Raw genomic sequence first — 12,222 nt, 5'->3', positions numbered from 1 at the left:
CAAATACCAAACACAGTATAGTTATTAATCAAATGTTTATACTTTGAGAGAGAGAGTAACATTTTTGGAGTCAATGTATGTATAAACTGCCTACATCAAAACTCATAAGATGTATAAAAATTGATAGATATATGAATGAGATTTGGACCCAGAGTCAAGTGGTGAGGATAGGATCAGTTCAGTGCTAAGATTTATAAGGAATAAAATTATTGGGCAAAATTTTGCTGACACCATCCAATTGTGGAGGAAAGTTGAGGGCTATGTCTATTAAAATTAACAGCAGCTGGGACCATAAAAAAAAAAAAAAGATTCATAAACTCACCTTCTACCATATATATAAGACTCTTAATAACATTAGAATATTCCTCCCCAAATCAATATCTTACGGATAATGACATTTAATATATAGTAACAATACAAAGTATTTGTCTACCACTGTTGTATGTACTGTACTCCTCAATCAGGTATTCATTCAATAAAAGTTAACTTACAGCCTTTACTAAACATTATGACCTGAAAATTTGCAGTGTGAAGTAGGAAGTGTAAAATGAACATACTGATACACTGAGGCCTTATATGATCATTCACTTATCAAACAAACTTTCTTGTCATATTGTCTGTAATCCATGAAAATGTAAATGTAAAATCTGTAATCCGAATTTTTTTTTTTTGTTGGCTTAATACTCTGCAGGGATCTCCTCACATGACACACAAGTCACCTTCCCTGTGGGAATATATTCACTCCAAACAAAGAAGCACCTCATGGGGAAGTATCATAACAAATGCATCTTTATTATCCAGTTTCCCACTTTAACAAGGTAGGGAGGCATTGAACGAAAAATGATTTGGAAACAAGGGAACCAAAAGCTAAACAATATAATGTCCCCCATACAATAAACTATACAGTACTTCTTAACAGCATCATGCATAACAAGCACCACTGCATACTGTACTAGTTAATCATCCACACCATCACTACTACACCATGAGACTAGGTGTAAATTTGCATTATCATAGGGTTACTATGAATCTTGAAGTTAACTTGAACAACACAGAAAATTCTTGTGTAAACGTTTACACAACTGCTGCTTTATATCTACTGTAAGGACAAGTATACGTGTCTAATTATTCACCCAATGAGATGTGCTACAACATTAAACTTGTTGTATATGAAAAATAGTTGCAGCAGCACTAAAAACTAAAACTATTCTGCTGAGCATGTTAAGTGATGCAACTGCAATCTTTACTGCCAAATTTGGGTTTGGTGGAGACATAATTAGGACAAAGAATAAGCAAAAGATACTCGGGCTTGGCCTATATTACACATGTCTGAAATCACATTAAATATTTAAAGAAATTGTCCCAGAAATCCAGATATAAAGAAGTGATTGAAGTCTGCAAGGAAATGTTGATGCAGTGCATCCCTACAAACTTAAAGATGCAGAAAAACTATGTATTAATTTGGAAATTATGTACCGGGTGTCCTCTTTTTATAAACACTCGTTTTACAAATATTTGTCCATACAAACATCCTCTTAAGGTCTCTTGTCAGGCATAAAATCACTCACAAAACCTGCCAGAGTATCACGAATAGCACATGATAAAATGTCTGCGCGGCAGCCACACGGTGGAGTATTGCACAAAGATATCTGCACGGCCCACTAGGGAACGTGAAGTACACAATACTTTTCGACAACTTATTTTCCGATTGTCGAAAGTGTATACATCGTTTGGTGAGGCTGTACTGGGTTATAATCTTAGATTATGCTGTGTTAGGCTCGGTTGGGTTGGGTTAGGTTTCTTTTGGCAAGATTAGGTTTGGTCGGGTTAGGCTAAGTAAGTTTTAAAATACATTGACGAATCATCATGTGACCTGTATCTGTTGAGACCCATGCTCAGTCAACAGTTTTCTCGTGCCTAGCAAAGTCAACGTTGTGCTTGAACAAATCCACAAGGGCCGTGACGAGGATTCAAACCTACGTCCGAGAGCATCCCAGACTTTGTGCTTTCTTTGGAATTTATCAAGGAAAATATTATTAACAATATTTGATAGGAAGAGTAGGTGTGTTGATTGATAATGCACAAGCGCTAAGGAAAAGGCAATCCAGTACTTTGGAGATGAACCTGGACATTATTAAGCACTCTTGAGAGGGGTGAGAAGATAACACAGATTGCAAACCTCTATGGTGAAACCACTTAAAATTGCAACCAACTTAGTGGACAAAATACAAGTTTTAGAGCATATGAAGGGTTAAATACTGCTGACATCAATAACAATAAGGAAAAGATCACATTTAATTTGTGAGGTGGAAAAGTTGTTAACATTGTGCATTGAGGACCAGAATCGTCGTCAAAATCCAATCAGCCTGGTGTTCATACAGGAGAGAGCAAGAAGTCATTTTGATGATTTAAAGAAGAAAATAGGTGAAACTAAGTGATGAAACATTTGTGGTCAATCATGGGTTGTTTGATAGATGTAAGGGTAGATAAATTTACACAACAAAGTGAGTGGCGAGGCTGCTAGTGCAGGTGAGAAGGGAGCAGCTGAATTTGTTCCAAAATTGTCCAAAATTATTGGAAATGGAAACTAGTGCTCATCATGTGTTTAATATTAATGAAAATGACAAAGCATCACCACCCTCCACCACCAATGCAATGCCATCTTCCACCATCTCCTCCAGCAACAAGATCTCTTCACGCCTCAAAATCAGCCAACTTTGACAAGCATGATAACTCCATCATTCAAAGTAAATAATATGTTGTGTTTTGTATAATATAATTCCCTAAATTATTGGTTTTGTGATGGTTTTTGGTGGTCTGGGAAGCATCCCCCATTAATAGCATTGCACATTCAAGGTCATTGCACTATGATCTCTTTAAGAACAAGAGGCCATAGATTTGAACTAACTAAACAAAGCTGCCGAAAAAATATAAGAAAATTCACTTTTGCAAATTTCAGGGAATTGTATTGATGGAGTGGAAGACCATTGGAAGAAGCTAGGTGAGAAGGTGGGAGGCCAAAACCGTCAGTAATTTCAAAGCGTTTTATGATCAAGAGTACTGGGAAGACGGGACACCACGAGCGTAGCTCTCATCCTGTAACTGCACTTAGGTAATTACACTTTGGTAGTTACCTATGGAAAATTTCACTTTGCATTCAGAACAAATGCTTTACAAGCACTTTCAGAAAATAACTCGTTTGTAGAACAAGACTCCCTTTACATTTAAAATTTTGTTGGTTTATGGAATTAAATCACATTTAATAATTTCCTTAACATTAATCTATACAGAGAACTATACAGAGAATTTTGGTAAAAATATATGCCAAAAGGCAAACAGAAAAAAAAAAAAGATTCCACAAGCCTGATCAGAGATATGTGACAAAAAGCTGCAAAAATAAAATTGCACATGAAAGTTTGACAAGAAATTAAGTGAAAAGCAAAATCAGAATGAGAAAACTGTAATTACAATACTAAGCTATCATAATGCAATCACTGAAATTTTTTTGCTTTTAAAATCTCTTTTCTTAAGAATAAAAATTAATACAAGAATCAATAAAATAAATTAACCATGTCAAAAACATCTACGACAGAACAAAACAGTTGAATCAATTATGTAAGCCATTTTTACAAAATAAGACACTTTCACATAAGTATTACTTATATTTTAAAGTGGATTTGGTTTTAATCCTAATCACAGAGAATGATACAAAGCCTCTAGTAACATGACGTAACACCATTAAACTATTTTTCCACGTTAAATGTTTTATATGCAGGAACATTTTGGGAAGGGGGACCATCAAGAAGCTGCCAGCCTTTAGAAGGGCATTAGAGCGATGATGGCTTTCGGGTAAATTCAGGTAAGTTAAATAATGTATAATTATTTAATGCAGGACGAATGAAAATTCACTAATTTGCACTGGTTGAAATGTATTTTTAAATTTAGTACATGACAACTGCACATCACATATTTTAAGGGGATGATTCTTATAAATGCTGAAACTAATATACATTACTTTGAGACACCTAACTACAGAGTATTTATAAAGCAGTTCCAAAGTTTAAAGCTGTTAGGCTCATTCAGAACCTTTCCAAAATGCAGAGGCTAGTATAACTGCCAGACATCTTCACAATAATTCCTGATGACTGTCAGCTAAATCTTCTTTCATTTAGCCACAGCTCTTTACACCCATTAAATACTGAAATAAATCATATGCTCATTCTTTTCTACACATTCAGCCTCTTCAAAGCATTGCAATTCATAACTCCATCTTACTAAAATGTCTATCACATATTTCAACCTACAACTCTTTAAAAAAAAAATCCTAGAAGAACCCACATTTACTGTTCATATTTACAGTGTAATATATTCACAATATAATTAATTTATCCTGGGCATACTGTATCTCCCAGCAAGTATCTATCGGGTATTTATTTTTAAGTACTTTATCTCAAGAAAAATTTTCCACAGTTCAATATCACCATTGTTTATACAGTATATCACTCCCTACCACTGGTTTCTCACTCACCATTAATTATTTACATACCTCCGCTAAACTGTTCCACAAACTTCTCATCTCGCGCAATATATTGCTGATGGTGTCTCTTTATATGAGTTCGTAAATTACTATTCTGAGTTGTTTTATAAAAGCAATACATGCAAGCATAAGGTTTTTCACCAGTGTGAGTGTATAAGTGCTTGCGCAGATTGGTCTTGTCCCGAGCCACATAGCCGCAGTGCTGGCAAATGTAGTGGCTCAACTTCCTAGCCACCCCTTGCGCATCCACAACCTCCGAACCCTACAAGAGAAGAGAAGGCAAAGCTTTACCAACAAATGGATGAGCTCCATGCGTTATCACGGATGATAACTGATAGATAAGTACTGGACCCCCCCCTTAACTTTCGTATTAAAGCACTGACTTTTTATAAATTTTAACAGCATGAACATTTTCCTAAAATATTTGAATAGGACTCAAGATGATTTTAAGATGACTAATTTTTTTTGCCTAAAGACTTGCGATAGATGTTATTACACAAAAACTCATGTGACCAGTTACATAAAAAAAGATGGCAAAAATCTAAATATCAAAGTCTGAGTCGTTGGAAAAGATGAAACTTAATACTGTACATTTAAATGGAACTTCTACCCACTATTAATTAGTAGTATTCCTGCACTCCCCCAAGACTAAAAAGAATTAATCAACTGGATTTTAAGTGTTATTTAGCTTACACAAATACAGTACCAATCACTGACTTACCACTAAAATTTGTGAAGTCATATTTCACAAAATAAATTTGTTTGCTAACCTCTTCATTTCCAAGTACAGTACTATAAATATGCTCTCAAATACATCAGGTCAGTTGATTACTTAAATTATAGGTAAAATATGTAAATCAAAAGATATATTAGCTTACAGTATAAGGTTAGATAACAAAAGATGTCAGTTCATATTTTATTGTCATATGTTAAACAAAATTATTTACTCTTGAATAAAACCTTTCAACTAAATGTAACATTATTCAGTACAACTGATTAAAACAATAATATAACCAAACAGACAGGCAAAATTAAAAATGGAGTACTGTACTATATTTTTGTTTTAAAATGGGAACAAAATACACAACATTCTATATTGTAAGCACTCACACATGTACACACACACACACTGGGCTTTGGTTCTTATTCTTTCAACCCACCCTATACATCATTTACAAGTTTTCAGTGTTTCCTTGTCTGGCATTAATTTGATAAACAATATCTGGATGCAATCTTTTGATATGGGCTTTAACGTTGTTGCTTTGGGTTGAACGATAGTTACAATATGAACAGCCATAGGGCTTTTCTCCGGTATGAATCCTCTTGTGTCGCCGGAGGTTGGTACTGTCACGAGCCTTGTAGCTGCACTGATCACAAAAAAGCTTCAGTCCATCGTCACTACCTTGAACCAACATCTCTTCTGGCAGATTATACACCCTAACATATTGACTTGTTGGGTGCCTTGTTCTGGAGACAACCCGTGTGCCCTAAGGAAGAGAAATATGGCATACTGGTCATTATGATCAATTTTCCATACATTGAGATCTCTTCTACACCATAACAACAGATAAGTTTCTATCACATCGAAAATATTTTTTCCCTTTTGTTATTCACTGTGGCCAATATTACTTCCTATATGTGGGAAAGGCCACATTTAAGATAATCTTTTTTAGTACCAAAGATACCAGCTGTCAAGAAACTGTAAAATATCAGTCTTGGGAAGACAAGGTCCAATAACAGTGGGAGTTTCACTGTGCTGTTAATGTATATGATTTTTATTTATATCATAATTCCAACAATTTCTTTTCCAATCAATCCACAAAAAGAGTAGGGCAAGATGTACCAGTTCTGTTCCCATCTCCTTGGTTTGTCACTGGTTGTTGCTGCTCAACAGGAAGGAGGGGCTGTGTGTGAACTCTTCTGATATGTGTCCTCAAGTTGCTGTTCTGAGTGGAACGATAGGAGCACCACGGGCAGGCATAAGGTTTTTCTCCAGTATGGATGCGCAAGTGCTTCTTGAGGTCTTTCTTCTGACGAGCAAGGTGGCCACAGATGGGGCACACATGAGCGCTTTGGATAGCCCGGGCCACAGTCTGTCCCAGCGACTCACTCTGTCCTGGGTTACTGCATCTTGACCGTGGCCCCTATAAGAGAAAATGGGCATTTCAGTCCGGGATCCTGTCCTGTCGTCATCAAAACCATGGCAAAGCAATGCTTGTCTTCTAATACCACTAACCCCTACTTAATTCTTATGAGGAAACAAAGAGAGGACTAAAATTTAATTATCTACAAACATTGCACATATGAAAAATTACCAAAATAACTTTTTCATAATTCTATTATACACAAAATATCCAGTTTCAACAAAGATATAGTTTGATAAAACATTAATAAAATATACAAAACACTGCACTTCACACCAATACTCATATCCTAACAGGTTTTAAGAGTAATTTGAGGAGTTCAAGATACACTACAGTGTAGCAACACACACACAGATTTCCAACTTACCTATACACAATTGGCCAAAGAGAAAGAAATATGAGAAGTGGCTAAGGAAGCCAGAAACTGCAGCAACCAGAAAAGGGAAGATATCAAACTAGAACTGGCATCAAACCTAAAGGTGCAAAACATGGTTGATCAAAATAAGACCCTCGTAATTTTCGATTGAGAAGAAAAGGAATTAACATCTAGGTCAGAAAGAGCCACCAATAAAGTTTTTGGGCTAGTGGAAGATCTTACAACTGAAGAGAATGTCTGTAACTACAAAAGAATTGGTAGGTTCAAGAAAGGAAAAGATGAGCCCTTAAGAATCACCCTAAATGTAGCTAAACAGAGGCAAGAAGTACAGTACTTGGGAATGTTAGGAAATTCCAAAGAGATGAGAATGGGAAAATATGGTCATTAAGATGAGATCTTTCACAGAAAGACAGAAAAGCTGAAACTGAACATCATTATTGAAAAACACTTAAATGAGAGTTGGAATGAGGAAGAAATCAATTCTTTTTTCTACAAGGAGATAAGGATTGGGAAACATGTAAAATGATACAAAAAACCAAACCAACAAAATCATTAGAGAGAGGTAGAGTAAGGAACAAAGAGAGAGGGAACATGTTCCTGAAAATCATATACTGTATACAGTAGAGTACTGTAAGTACTAACATAGATGGAGATAAAGAAATACTGGAGCTAAATGATATACTGTACTACAGTCAGATACAGTTGCATTAACAGCAATGAAACTTGAAGATAATATTTTAAATGAGGTCGTATTCCAGAGGGGCTGGACAGAAAAATTAGGAAAGGTGAAGGCATTGTCATGCTGGTGAAAGAACACCTAAAGGTAAAATAATTAATAATTGAAAACTCACGAGTTGACATAATGGCACTGGAGATTTGTAATCAGGATGACAAACTGATAATCCTAAATGCCAACAATCCACGAGCAACACATGAACAACAAATGAGAAGGCTTCATAACATTCATGATAGATATTATGGTAAGAGCAGAAAAAGATAAATTCCAATTGTTGGTATTTGGAGACTTTAACTTGAGAGACTGAGAGGCCTATGAAGCAAGAACAGAGAATTTTTGGACTGTCAGCTTCATAAACTTCATTCTGGGGACATTCACACATCAACATGTTAAGCAAGCCAAGATAATGAGGGAAGCAGATGTTCCTTCAATGCTGGATTTGATATTCGCCAGGAAAGAAGAAGACCAATTTGACATTTAGTACCTTCCTCCCTTGAATAAGTGACCATATCCTTTTGGAAATAAAATAAGCAATGCTTTATAATCTAGAAGAGAACAGGGAAAATGAAGCAGTTGAAGATGATGATTTCAAGAGAACACTATGGTGAACTTAGCAAGTTGTTTCATGAACTTGATTGGAAAGATGATGTTAGGCAAGAAGTAAATGAGATGAATGCCAAGTTTTGTGAGATGTATGAAGAAGGCACAAAAAATGTATACCAATACAGAGATATAGAAATAGAAAATAGGAGTGGTTCAACAGAAATTGAGAGAGGATCAGATAAAAAAAAAGAAATTTTTTTAATTAATATAGGAAGATGCCAAACACTTGAACATACCTGCATTACAAAGAAGCAAGAAACTACACAAAAGTGAGAAGAGAGGCAGAAAGAAATTTTGCGAAAGAGATAGCAGACAAATGTAAAACAGAACCAGGCCTAATCTATAAATTCATAAAAAATAAATTGCAGATAAAAGCAAAAATTCATAGGTTGAAAATGAGGGAACATATTCATAAAGAATGAGAAAGAAATAGGTGAAACACTAAATGAAAAGTTCCAAAATGTGTCTGTGGAAAATTAAGTTTTCAGAAAACCATACACAGTTCGAATTTAAGAACAACAGAGTACACTGAGGTGTCTCATGATGAAATCGAAAAAAATTATGACGGAGTTAAGTAGGAACAAAGCAGTCGGCCCAGATGGAGTTTATTGGGTTCTGAGAGAATGAGCTCAGCACTCCACTTCAATTGATTTTTCAGTCATCTTTGTGTACAGGAATCTTGGTAAACATATGGAAAAAGCTACCATAGTTCCAATCTACAAAAGTGATAGAAGGGAAGATCATCTTAATTTTAGACCTGTATCGATGACAGGAAAAGTAGTCAAAACATTAGAAAAATTATTATAACCACATGGGCAGAACACCTGGAGAGAAATTATATAATAAACAGCCAGTATGGTTTTTGAGCACTGATTTGGTGACATGGCAACTTCTGGCATGTATGACAAATTTTTCTGACAAAGATGAGAACAATAATCAAAGGCAATTTATCAGACTGGACTACCAATGGAGTACCAGAGTTCAGTTCTAGCACAGTAATGTTCATTGTCTATACAATGAAGGAATTCAGAATTATATGAACATGTTTGCTTATGATGCCAAGCTACTAGGGAAGATTGTCATGCACTTCAACAAGACCTGGACAATGTTGAGGATGTAAACCACCATTATGCCCTACCAACCAATCTCCTCCTGACCAGGGCAAAGACAATAGAGCAAGAACCATTGATTCAGCCAAGGCAAGGGTCACCTCAGGCAAGGAGGACATCTAAGGGAGCAACCCCCACAAACACTTCAGTGAAGAGAACTCTGTCAGTGCAAGGGCAGCACTAGGTAGCACTCAGGAAAGGAAACCTTGAGCACATGCGGGTACAAGCACACTTAATTTAAGACGTGGTTCATAATACACTGCAGTCTAAGAAAAAGTCACCAAAGGCAAACACCTTACCACTTAGCTAAATAACAAAATACCGGAGCCAGAACAGAAGAGTGGCAACTTCCCTACTGCACTAGAACTGGGAGCTCAGGCCCCGGCAGGTGGTAAGCTACCCCCCCTCCCCAGTGAGTGGGTTAAGTGAGGCAAATTAGCTCACACTAGTTCCATGATAATTCAATTGTTTTATATAGGTGAGGGGAAGTTCTTTCAGCAGGGTTTGAGGCTTGCTACTTTTTTGAATCCAACAGTAATTTGTATGAACTCGCTGACATTATAGTTGCCTTCTCTGGTGAGGTGGCAAAAATAAATACCACTGCTCCCTATGCCTCTGTGAGGAGGGGTCGGAGTCTGGCTCCAGTCCCCGGTATACCTCTAGAACTTCATGGCTGATGTGACACAGTCACGACCTTACTGGGTCACCACCATGTGAGCCACCAGGGATCACCCAGAAATTGTTGTTTCACTATATTAAGCACTGGTTTTTTCCACTATTTCCCTTGCTCCAATGTTTTCTAAATCACAACACACTGCATATTTCATTTCCAAGAGGACATAGGACAGAGTCACTCTTGCCCACTGGAGGAAGGTACTGAATATCAAATATCTCTTCTTCCTTCCTGATAAATACCAAATCTAACAATGATTGAGCATCCCATTCTCTCATTCTTGTGACCTGTTAAGTATGTTGATACATGAAATACTCAAGGATAAGGTTAACAAACTGGCCAGCTCAGATATTCTCTGTCTTTGCTTAATAGGCTTCCCTGTTTATTGATTTCAAATTGAAATTACCATCACCAAACATGATTTATCTATCTGCTCTTACTATAATCTCTCATGATTATTACATGGCCCTTTCTACCGTTTCTAATTTTTCTGTCATGTCTCCCAACTAGCATAGCCCTCTAGAATACCACCTCATTTGAAATTTTATCTTCTAGTGCAACAATATCTGGCATATTAAACCGTATAACAGCATTTAACTCCAGTATACACCATTTTTATGAACATTTTCCCTCCTTCCTTGCCCTTCATTCCTCCTATCCTCTAACAATTTTGCTGGTTTGCTTTCATGTACCATCTCACTGGCTTCCCAGTCCCAATTACCTTGTATAAACAAAATTTCCTTTTCCTTCATTCAAATTAAAATAATAATTGGTATTATATATACAGAGGAACCTCGGTACTCGAATGGCTCCCAGCTTCAACAATTCGGCACTCGAACACTGTGTTTGTGCTCGGTAGTCAACCAAATTTTCAGGGTTCAAATCTAAATACCCTGTACGTGTAATGGATGCATCAGTTTTCTAGTAGCTGTTGTTCAGTGCACACCCCCACTAAACTTCTTTTAATTACTTAAGTGTAATTACCTAAGTGTAGTTACAGGATGAGACCTACACTCGTGGTGTCCCGTGTTCCCAGCACTCTTAGTCATATAACGCTTTGAAATTACTGATGGTTTTGGCCTCCACCACCTTCTCAGCTAACTTGTTTTAACCATCTACCACTCTGTTTACAAAAGTGAATTTTCTTATATTTCTCCAGCAGCTTTGTTTCATTAGTTTAAATCTATGACCTCTTGTTCTTGAAGTTCCGGGTCTCAGGAATTCTTCCCTATCAATTTTATCGATTCCTGTTACTATTTTGAACGTAGTGATCATATCACCTCTTTTTCTTCTATCTTCTAGTTTTTGCATATTTAATGCCTCTAAAATCTCCTCGTAGCTCTTGTCCTTCAGTTCCGGGAGCCAATTAGTGGCATATCATTGCATATGAGTTTCACCATAGTTGTTGTGAACAAAACGTGTAGATACTTATATATAATGTGTGTATATAGTGTAATAACAGCAAAACTATTTGTTTATTGTTTTATGAACGTAATAATTGATCACTAATATGAACACCATACTTTTGAGTATAGCGATGATTCACACATTTTATTATATAAATCTATCACACTACACACTATTGAATAATATTACTGCAAAAAAAAATAAGAAAAAATCAATCAGACACATTGAAATAATTAGGTAATAATATTTTTGTGGCAACTCCCACCTGACAGCTTGGGTAATGCTGACCGCCTCTGATGACTGCTCTGTCAACGCCCATATTTTGCCAGACTTCCTCAGCCTATTATGCCCAAAATGCCACCTACGATTCCCCTCCCCCCCCCCTGTTCAGGGAACACAAATTAACATTTTTAGTTTTAGAAGACGAAAAATTATTTTATTATTTTTTTTCTTGCGCACAGGGGTGTAAATCTCCTCAGGACCCCTTAGCAGCTTAAAGGATTAAAGTACATACTGCAAAACATTTAAAAGTCCCACATTTACACTGGGCACACATCTGCTTCTTCAGGCCTCCAGTAAACTGTTTTAGGCATTAAAAACAAAAAAAAGCATGGGTACCCATCCTGGGTGAGAGAGA

The 12,222-nt window shown here is 36.4% G+C and overlaps 1 protein-coding gene and 1 long non-coding RNA gene across 6 annotated transcripts in view; both read right to left on the bottom strand.

Moving 5' to 3' along the window:
• The window catches only part of LOC123746062 (longitudinals lacking protein, isoforms H/M/V), a 142,035-nt gene that overhangs the window by 26,425 nt on the left and 103,388 nt on the right, over window positions 1–12,222 (bottom strand). The gene's annotated exons all lie outside the window — the stretch shown is intronic.
• On the bottom strand, window positions 5,440–11,531 carry LOC138357406 (uncharacterized). Its single transcript, XR_011225010.1, has 2 exons — window positions 6,381–11,531; window positions 5,440–6,024 (listed from the first exon to the last, which is right to left on the bottom strand). It is a non-coding gene; the product is annotated as an uncharacterized lncRNA (long non-coding RNA).

The sequence above is a fragment of the Procambarus clarkii genome, chromosome 78, assembly GCF_040958095.1.
Source record: "Procambarus clarkii isolate CNS0578487 chromosome 78, FALCON_Pclarkii_2.0, whole genome shotgun sequence".
Lineage (NCBI taxonomy): Eukaryota > Metazoa > Arthropoda > Malacostraca > Decapoda > Cambaridae > Procambarus > Procambarus clarkii.
The sequence above is the reverse complement of the archived record's forward strand: the minus strand, read 5'-3'. Positions and strand labels throughout refer to the sequence as shown.